Below are 11,436 nucleotides of genomic sequence, written 5' to 3' on the forward strand. Positions count from 1 at the left end.
AGGAAGGTTTTTGCCAAATTAACTCTAAGTTTAGATGAGGGGGTACGGACATCAACAAATTTAATTGAATAATTATGTCGAATTATATTGTCCCTGGCGCTAGGCCGGGAAAACGTTAGGCCGAAGAAGAATTATGTCGAATTAATAATATACAACAAAATTAAACGACAGTAAATTAATTAGCCCTCATTGCACAGTGCCATCTTTTTCACGACTACCCAGAAAAAAGAGAGAGAGAGTGTATTGTGTTTTCAGCGTTCGTGTTTGTATGTAGGTATATATTTATTGATCTGAGTTTCTTTATTACACCTTAACTTCTGAATGCCTTAACCTTAGCCCAACTACGGAATGCAAATCGGTTATTTTTTGTATGGAAATAATCGGTTTTTAACCGAAACCGCGGTTATTTCCATACAAAAAATAACCGCCGGAAGGAAGCCGTGGCCTCGGGCGCCCTGTACACTCTTGGCAGCGGTCCGTCACAAATGAGCTACGAGCGGTCGGGTTGAGCTGGAGCGAGGCCAGAGCGGTCGCTGAAGATAGGAAGGCGTGGCGCGAGCTTGTGAAGGCCCTTTGCACCTCTGGGGTGCCTTAGGACAACAACAACAACAACAAAAAATAACCGATTTGCATTCCTTAAGCCCGACGTACGTGACACGCTGTACGCTTACCAAAGCCGGACCTTCGGACCAGTGCCGGATTAACCAATAAGCAAAACAAGCACGTGCTTAGGGCATCACGTTCAGGGGGGGGGGGGGGCACCAAAATGCCAGGTTGAAAAAGTAGAACAAATTTTAAAATTAGGGACAGACACATCGTTTTTACCACACGATTTTTTTTAGCTGTCCAAAAGCTAATTTGCAAAAATAATGGCGCGTAATTCTTTGGGAAACAATCGGTAGCAGTAGAAGAGTCGTGATTACATGCATAGATTCGATTTCAACCCACTCTTTTGTGGTTCGGCGTTAGGTCTTATGCGAGGCCTTCTGCCTTACGGCAAAGTTAATCTTCTGCCATAATTACACTTGGGCGTGGATCCAAATCCAAGCTTTCCTCTTTCGCAGCTGGGCCTACTGCCTTGCTCACACTTCGCCAATTCAATTCACTTGGTCAATTCCAAGCTCTGCTTTCTTGCATCTTTTATGCATGAAAACAACCTCGCTGAGACCCTTAAATATCGAGCCCTATGCGAAGCTAGGCTGATAGAAAACTGTCCCATCCCTTCTTTGTATGAAATCCTGGATTCGCGCCTGGTTGGGACTAAAAGTAAAATTGCGTTTTTTATATCGAAAAATTTTCTAAGGTATGATAAAGGTAACATTCGGGTGGCGACTGCAGCAGCATTACTCTGTTGCAACGTTACTGCTGCGGTACTGTCAATTTTCGTCATAAAATGATGTGGCTGATTTCCATACTAAAAGTAATAAAAAATAAGTTTAAAAACTAAAACCCGACTACTGCAAATCGCGCTCTAAAAAGTATGAAACAAGATAGAATTCTTATCTAAAATTATCAAGCAGGAAATATTATAAATGTTACCATTTTTTTTATAAAAATATAACGTAACATAATTTACTGAATTTTTTATATATTTACAGAGATTCAGAGGATCGCCGTGGTCGTATGCCACGATTATAAACTTAAAAGTAATGTGGCATACGACCACGGCTATCCTCTGATTCTCTGTAAATATATAAAAAATTCAGTAAATTATATTACGTTATATTTTTATAAAAAAAAATGGTAACATTTATAATATGTCCTGCTTGATAATTTTAGATAAGAATTCTATCTTGTTTCATACTTTTTAGAGCGCGATTTGCAGTAGTCGGGTTTTAGTTTTTAAACTTATTTTTTATTTAATTAATTTTGGGGTCATGATTTCGTTACTAACTTTTTGAAGTCACTTTATATTACTTTTGCGAGGGCGTCCTCAGTACAGAAATGCACGCAGAGCGCCGCCTATATCGGGCTACGCCCGACTCCTTTAGTGCCTATGAGGGCGCCGATGGCGGCCGTCTTTGGAACGCGTACGTCGGGCTACGCCCGACTGTTTTAGTATGAGGGCGCCGAAGGCGCCCGGCTTTGGAACGCGTGCGTCGGGCTACGCCCGACTCTTTTAGTCTGGGGGCGAAGAAGGTGCCTGGCTTTGGAACGCGTACGTCGGGCTACGCCCGACACATTCAGTATGAGGGCGCCTTCGGCGCCCGGCTTTGGAACGCGTATGTCGGGCTACGCCCGACTCTTTTAGTCTGGGGGCGAAGAAGGTGCCCGGCTTTGGAACGCGTACGTCGGGCTACGCCCGACACTTTTAGTATGAGGGCCGCCTTCGGCGCCCGGCTTTGGAACGCATATGTCGGGCTACGCCCGACTCTTTTAGTATGAGGGCGCCGAAGGCGCCCGGCTTTGCAACGCGTTCGTCGGGCTCCGTCCGACTCTTTTAGTATGAGGGCGCCGAAGGCGCCCGGCTTTGGAACGCGTACGTCGGGCTACGCCTGACACTTTTAGTATGAGGGCGCCGAAGGCGCCCGGCTTTGCAACGCGTACGTGGGCCACGCCCGACACTTTTAGTATGAAGGCGCCTTCGGCGCCCGGCTTTGGAACGCGTATGTCGGGCTACGCCCGAATCTTTTAGTATGAGGGCGCCGAAGGCACCCGGCTTTGGAACGCGTACGTCGGTTTACGCCCGACACTTTTAGTATGAGGGCGCCGAAGGCGCCCGGCTTTGCAACGCGTACGTCGGGCTCCGCCCGACTCTTTTAGTATGAGGGCGCCGAAGGCGCCCGGCTTTGGAACGCGTACGTCGGGCGTAGCCCGACACTTTTAGTATGAGGGCGCCGAAGGCGCCCGGATTTGGAACGCGTACGTCGGGCTACGCCCGACTCTTTTAGTATGAGGGCGCCGCAGGCGCCCGGCTTTGGAACGCGTACGTCGGGCTACGCCCGACAGATTCAGTATGAGGGCGCCGAAGACGCCCGGCTTTGGAACGCGTATGTCGGGCTACGCCCGACTCTTTTAGTATGAGGGCGCCGAAGGCGCCCGGCTTTGGAACGCGTATGTCGGGCTACGCCCGACTCTTCTAGTCTGGGGGCGAAGGAGGTGCCCGGCTTTGGAACGCGTACGTCGAGCTACGCCCGACACTTTTAGTATGAAGGCGCCTTCGGCGCCCGGCTTTGGAACGCATATGTCGGGCTACGCCCGACTCTTTTAGTATGAGGGCGCTGAAGGCGCCCGGCTTTGGAACGCGTATGTCGGGCTACGCCCGACTCTTTTAGTATGAGGGCGCCGAAGGCGCCCGGCTTTGGAACGCGTACGTCGGGCTACGCCCGACACTTTTAGTATGAGGGCGCCAAAGGCGCCCGGCTTTGTAACGCGTACGTCGGGCTCCGCCCGACTCTTTTAGTATGAGGGCGCCGAAGGCGCCCGGCTTCGGAACGCGTACGTATCTTGTAAAAAAATTGACTGTTTCATACATTTTGGCTGATCAGGACTTCTATACCTATTCACGTTATAAAATGTTGCAGTACATTAAAAAAACACCATGTATAGCGGCCAAACAAATTTCTTTTGCAAAAACCTTCTTGTATCGCGTAGTCGCGTAACACGCGGATAGAAACCAGAGCGCTTGTAGCTAACCGAAAATTTAATGTTTTATCTGGCGCATGCAAGCAAAGCCGGGTGCAAACGCTAACAATATTTATATATTTGAAATGTGCTAATTGAGCTCTTTCCAATGATGTATAACACATCATCATTACTTAATTTTAGTTTTTTGGTTCGTGATTTTATGACCTCTAGAGGGCGCAGTGTTCATTTTTTTGGGACTCCATATAGCCTATAACCAGCGGACGATTAAGACGATTCGAATGACACATCGTTTGTTAAATTATAATAAGTACTTTAGAAGTTATGAGGGAACAGATGAACATACATACGTACATACCCACATACATACCGGTCAAAATCATAACCCTCCTTTTGCGTTGCCGTAGTCGGGTAAAAATGTACAACTGTCTATCATATTTCATATCGTTTTTATATCGAAAAATTTTCGCGCTCGCTTCGCTCGCGTTTTCAATTACATTCTACCCTAACATATGATAAAGGTGACATTTGGGTGACGACTGCAGCAGCATTAGGTACTCTGTTGCAACATTACTGCTGCGGCACTGTCAATTTTCGTGATAAAATGATGTGACTGATTTCCATTCTCAGCTGTAATGCGGCAATGAACTTCACTCAATTTACCAAAAAAAATAATGTACTCTTAATGACCCTAGGGAGAGGCGGCACCATGGTCTAGAAATGCTTACGGCATCAAAATATCTTTAATCCGGCACTGCTTCGGACTTAACCCGACGTACGTGTCGCGCCGTACGCGTTCCAAAGCCGGGCGCCTTCGGCGCCCTCATACTAAAAGGATCTGGCGTAGCCCGACAACTTGGCGCGCTGCACGCGGTTCAAAGCCAAGCGACTTCGACTTTCTTATACTAAAAGAGACGTACGTGACACGCTGTACGCATTCCAAAGCCGGGCGCCTCCGGTGCCCTCATACTCAGAGCGTCGGGCGTAACGTACGCGTTTCAAAGCTGGGCGTCTTCTGCGCCCTCATACTAAAAGTGTTGGGCGTAGACCGACGTACGTGACACGCTGTACGCTTGCCAAAATTGGGCGCCGAAGGCACTCTCATACTCAATGCGTCGGGCTACGCCCGACGCACGTGGCACGCTGTACGCGTTCCAAAGCCGGGCGCCTTCAGCGCCCTCATACTAAAAGTGTCGGGCGTAGACCGACGAACGTGATACGCTGTACGCGTTCCAAAGCCGGGCGCCTTCGGCGCCCTCATACTAAAAGTGTCGGGCGTAGACCGACGTACGTGATACGCTGTACGCGTTACAAAGCCGGGCGCCTCCCTCATACCTACTCAAAGCGTCGGACGTAACCCGACGTACGTGACACGCTGTACGCTTGCCAAAGTTGGGAGCCGAAGGCACCCTCATACTCAAAGCGTCGGGCTAATCCCGACGCACGTGGCGCGCTGAATGCGTTCCAAAGCCGGGCTCCTTCGGCGCCCTCATACTAAAAGAGTCGGGAATTGCCCGACGTATGTGGCGCACTGCACGCGGTCCAAAGCTAGGCGACTTCGACTTTCTCATACTAAAAGAGTCGGGCGTAGACGGACTACTACAAATCGCGCCACATTACTTTTAAGTTTATAATCGTGGCATACGACCACGGCGATCCTCTGAATCTCTGTAAATATATAAAAAATTCAGTAAATTATGTTACGTTATATTTTTATAAAAAAAATGGTAACATTTATAATATTTCCTGCTTGATAATTTTAGATAAGAATTCTATCTTGTTTCATACTTTTTAGAGCGCGATTTGCAGTAGTCGGGTTTTAGTTTTTAAACTTATTTTTTATTACTTTTAGTATGGAAATCAGCCACATCATTTTATGACGAAAATTGACAGTACCGCAGCAGTAACGTTGCAACAGAGTAATGCTGCTGCAGTCGCCACCCGAATGTTACCTTTATCATACCTTAGAAAATTTTTCGATATAAAAAACGCAATTTTACTTTTAGTCCCAACCAGGCGCGAATCCAGGATTTCATACAAAGAAGGGATGGGACAGTTTTCTATCAGCCTAGCTTCGCATAGGGCTCGATATTTAAGGGTCTCAGCGAGGTTGTTTTCATGCATAAAAGATGCAAGAAAGCAGAGCTTGGAATTGACCAAGTGAATTGAATTGGCGAAGTGTGAGCAAGGCAGTAGGCCCAGCTGCGAAAGAGGAAAGCTTGGATTTGGATCCACGCCCAAGTGTAATTATGGCAGAAGATTAACTTTGCCGTAAGGCAGAAGGCCTCGCATAAGACCTAACGCCGAACCACAAAAGAGTGGGTTGAAATCGAATCTATGCATGTAATCACGACTCTTCTACTGCTACCGATTGTTTCCCAAAGAATTACGCGCCATTATTTTTGCAAATTAGCTTTTGGACAGCTAAAAAAAATCGTGTGGTAAAAACGATGTGTCTGTCCCTAATTTTAAAATTTGTTCTACTTTTTCAACCTGGCATTTTGGTGCCCCCCCCCCCTGAACGTGATGCCCTAAGCACGTGCTTGTTTTGCTTATTGGTTAATCCGGCACTGGTCCGAAGGTCCGGCTTTGGTAAGCGTACAGCGTGTCACGTACGTCGGGCTTAAGGAATGCAAATCGGTTATTTTTTGTATGGAAATAACCGCGGTTTCGGTTAAAAACCGATTATTTCCATACAAAAAATAACCGATTTGCATTCCGTAGTTGGGCTAAGGTTAAGGCATTCAGAAGTTAAGGTGTAATAAAGAAACTCAGATCAATAAATATATACCTACATACAAACACGAACGCTGAAAACACAATACACTCTCTCTCTCTTTTTTCTGGGTAGTCGTGAAAAAGATGGCACTGTGCAATGAGGGGTAATTAATTTACTGTCGTTTAATTTTGTTGTATATTATCAATTCGACATAATTCTTCTTCAGCCTAACGTTTTCCCGGCCTAGCGCCAGGGACAATATAATTCGACATAATTATTCAATTAAATTTGTTGATGTCCGTACCCCCTCATCTAAACTTAGAGTTAATTTGGCAAAAACCTTCCTCGGTGGCTATTCATGTCACTACGTATTAAATTCAGCGCCATCTGTTAGTTTACCAGGGTACTCAATAGTGGTAGCACATATTTGAAAAAAGTTTGCCCCTCCTTCATAAGTAGCGCCATAAGATTCAGGGGCAAACTTAAATCAAGCGAGGGTTGTGGCTACCCCCCCTTTTAGGGGTTGAATTTTTATAGCCTATAACCTGGCCGGAGATTTTCTCGACAGATTAGTAAAGTTTGCATCAAAATCCGTTCAGCCGTTTTCACGTGATGCGCGTTCAAATAAACAGACAAACAGATAAACAGACAAACAGACAAAAATTCTAAAAACTGTTGGAACGTGTTCTGTTATCGATTCTAAGTATCCCCAGCCAACTTTTTTTCAAATATCTTCCATGTACAGACTTCCGACCATCTACAGCTATATTATATGTATAGATAGATAGATTGAAATTATATTCGTAGTTAGGTTAAGTGCAGTGAGTATGCACTTTTGGCTCAGGTGATGCAGCTTGGCAGGATTGTTCCTAAGGTCAAACAAAGCTGATTTGGCCAGGTAGCTCGAAATCGTACCGTGCCTACCCCCCCAAAAGGGAGGGGCAAGGGTCGGATCACCAGATCTAATCTATGCTATATTTCTTCCTGCTCTTAGTAACTTTACATATTATTTTAGGGATTCCTTATTCTATAAAGTATCACTTCAAAGCAGGCAGTCATACATTTTTTTGGAAAAGTATGTTCGCGGATTCAGTAACGATTTCCATAGAAATGTAATTAAGGCCATACGCAAAGGTTAAAAATTTAAAAAAAAAACAACTTAACTTGGCGTTTTAAAAGTATGAATATAATGTGCTCGTCCTTAAATTATATGAAAATGATATATTATTTGCCCTAGTTGCTACAATCAGGAAGAAATGTAGCATAGATTGCACCTGGGGAGCCGACCCTTTCCCCCCTTTCTTGAGGGGTAGGCACGGTACGATCTCGTGGCTACCGGGTCAATTCAACTTTGTTTGACCTTAAAAACAATTGTGCCAAGCGGCATCGCCTGGGACAAAAGTGCATTACTCACTACACTTAGCCTACGAATACAAGTTCGAAAAAAATTATAAATTTTGAAAGGCTTTATCTCAGAAACTATCAGATGTACAGAGACAATTCTAGTGTCGTACTGTAGCCAATTTAGTCCACTTTAAAAACGCCTTGAAAAGGTACTATCAAAAATTAGTCTTTTAGGGTTATAATCGCCCAAGTCTAAAAGAAAACGAAATTTTCGCGGGTATTTCGATATTTGACAATGTTGTGATCGGCGCTCGAGGTCACAAACTTGGATTAATAATTGGGCCTACATCATAAATAAGTCTGCAAAAATCAGAACTACCGGATTCGACGCATAAGACCCAGGTTACAAAATTCGACAAAGTTACTGGATTATAAGAAGTACTGTAGTTGTTCGAGATATCTAGCAATATTAGTAAGTGCGGAACCATGTCGCGGCGCGGGGTGCTTGTAGCGGACGGGGGGTTAACAATGCTGGGCTTTATACGGGTAGGGATATGAGACCGGGTCAGAAATAACGAGAGCAAGTTATCTTTCAATATACGTCGGTGGCAAACCTGCCTAAGAAGCCCAACTTGTAACGCATTACAATACTTATAATATTTTTTTAAAGTTTAAATCTTTTGGGATATGAGATCAGGGATAATGACGAGAGGAAAGAGTAAACTATGTAGGTAAACCGAAACTTTATTAAACTTTTAGCTTAGGACGAAATAAATTGTACTCCTTTCCTACATTTCTACTATCTGTACTAATATTATATTAAGGTAAATGTACGCTTCACCGAATGCTTAAGCCCTAGACTTACGTTTATTTTTTTTAATAGTTCTGATATTTTCTTACGAATATGTTCAATAGTAACATAGATAAATTTGTCCTCATTTAAACATACCTATAAATTACTGAAATGATTGGACGTGTATTAAAAATATTTTTAAAGTCATTTCTTCCAATTTTCTTGTTTGTACCGTTTACCGAACTAGGAAACGTGATTTGCACATTATACCGAATAGGGAGCCCGCATTACCGAACTAGGAAATAATTGTATGAAAATATGGTGTTGAGTGGTGCTCAAACTTCAGTTGTTCACTATTAAATCCCTACTATGCTTCGTTTTTTAGCATTATAAAGATGGTAAGCGATCTTGACGTGTCTTTTTTTATTGAAAAATACTTTTGAAAAATAAGTCAGTAAGTAAGGTACGCAACAATTATAAAACATGTACGCATATGTATAAAAAAATTTGGCTGTTTCATAAATTTTGGCTGGTCCATTTTCTATGGAAGGGTAATTTTTTTTCACGATTTCGGAGTTGGTCCCATAGTAAAAGTTGCTCAGTATAATCCAAAAACCTCCCTGGGAATGGGAATGTAGTTAATTTTTAGCCACCCTGTATGGGAACCCCGGAATTTCATAACAAAAGATAAAAATTTTTTGGACATCTAGGTTTGGACCACCCTGTATAAAATATTATTGCGTCATTATTTTTATTATCCTATTCAGTTTTTTTGTCCGCATTCCAAGACTATTATCAGGCGTCCAATAAGTATGTCTAAAGTTTGAAAAGCGCTGGCATTGAAATAATGGTCACAAAAAATAAACATATAAATATCGACCTAGCCGTTATCGTAATAAGGATGATATTCTCATGAACGTCGTATAGAAACATGGCCAACGCAAACATGAGTTCGGTAGCAGAGACCATGGGTACCATTCACCGAACGGCCGTTCGGTGAACGAAACATGGAAAATATGTGGAACCTATTTCGCGAATGGATTTTGAAAATAGTATTTAAATCGTAATCAATGTTGTATAACTACAAATCTATCATTAAATTTAATACTTGAATCCATTACAAAACCGTACATGTATAAAGTTCTTGCTAATACTGACGTAAAATATCTATAATTATTGTTTGATAATAGTCTTGCCAAAAACCTTATTTTGATGCCAAAAAGTCGTAAAACATGAACATTTCAAACGCAGTTTTATAATAATCTATATAGGTTATTGTTGTTCGGCAATTGCTCATAAAATTACAAATAAATTAAGTTATTTGTGAAATTAGGTAGTTAATCTAAATAGTTCGTAATCAACCATTAAAAAAATTATTTCAAAAACATACGCTTTCCCTGATTCCGGACGCTGTTCGATAATACCTTCCAATCAAATTGTCGGTGTACTCATCACCGAACTCACATTAAGCTTAATTTCTGATAATATGACTGCACTAAATTAATTAAATTTACTAAAATACACAAACTAATTAAGTAGTCACACTGAAAAACCATACTTTGAAACACAGAAATAAATTAAAAAGGTTTTATGACCTTAAGAAATATACGCAACTTCTTACCGATTTCTTTAAGGTTGCCCATACAAAGTGGCAATCGGCAGCAACGATCCGTTTCGATCAGTTGCCACGTCCCAACTGCGGGACAAATTGGCCGACTCTGAGGCATAGTGGAAGGGCTGTATTTAACTCGTGGAAAAAAAATACGCAAGTAAATATCAGCTGTAAATAATCGACTTATAGCCTAAAATAGAAGAAATTCGGTGGTACGGACGGATATTGAGCGTTCGGTGAAGCGTACTTTTACCTTATACTGTGTTTTTGAAGTGAAACATCTTTAGCGGCGCTGAGCACTTTTTGAGGTGGGGAAAAAATATTATTTAAAACTGGACTTTTATATCTATACATATAATATAGCTGTAGATGGTCGGAAGTCTGTACATGGAAGATATTTGAAAAAAAGTTGGCTGGGGATACTTAGAATCGATAACAGAACACGTTCCAACAGTTTTTAGAATTTTTGTCTGTTTGTCTGTTTATCTGTTTGTCTGTTTATTTGAACGCGCATCACGTGAAAACGGCTGAACGGATTTTGATGCAAACTTTACTAATCTGTCGAGAAAATCTCCGGCCAGGTTATAGGCTATAAAAATTCAACCCCTAAAAGGGGGGGTAGCCACAACCCTCGCTTGATTTAAGTTTGCCCCTGAATCTTATGGCGCTACTTATGAAGGAGGGGCAAACTTTTTTCAAATATGTGCTACCACTATTGAGTACCCTGGTAAACTAACAGATGGCGCTGAATTTAATACGTAGTGACATGAATAGCCACCGAGGAAGGTTTTTGCCAAATTAACTCTAAGTTTAGATGAGGGGGTACGGACATCAACAAATTTAATTGAATAATTATGTCGAATTATATTGTCCCTGGCGCTAGGCCGGGAAAACGTTAGGCCGAAGAAGAATTATGTCGAATTGATAATATACAACAAAATTAAACGACAGTAAATTAATTACCCCTCATTGCACAGTGCCATCTTTTTCACGACTACCCAGAAAAAAGAGAGAGAGAGTGTATTGTGTTTTCAGCGTTCGTGTTTGTATGTAGGTATATATTTATTGATCTGAGTTTCTTTATTACACCTTAACTTCTGAATGCCTTAACCTTAGCCCAACTACGGAATGCAAATCGGTTATTTTTTGTATGGAAATAATCGGTTTTTAACCGAAACCGAGGTTATTTCCATACAAAAAATAACCCATTTGCATTCCTTAAGCCCGACGTACGTGACACGCTGTACGCTTACCAAAGCCGGACCTTCGGACCAGTGCCGGATTAACCAATAAGCAAAACAAGCACGTGCTTAGGGCATCACGTTCAGGGGGGGGGGCACCAAAATGCCAGGTTGAAAAAGTAGAACACATTTTAAAATTAGG

This window comes from Cydia fagiglandana, chromosome Z (genome assembly GCF_963556715.1).
Source record: "Cydia fagiglandana chromosome Z, ilCydFagi1.1, whole genome shotgun sequence".
Classification (NCBI taxonomy): domain Eukaryota; kingdom Metazoa; phylum Arthropoda; class Insecta; order Lepidoptera; family Tortricidae; genus Cydia; species Cydia fagiglandana.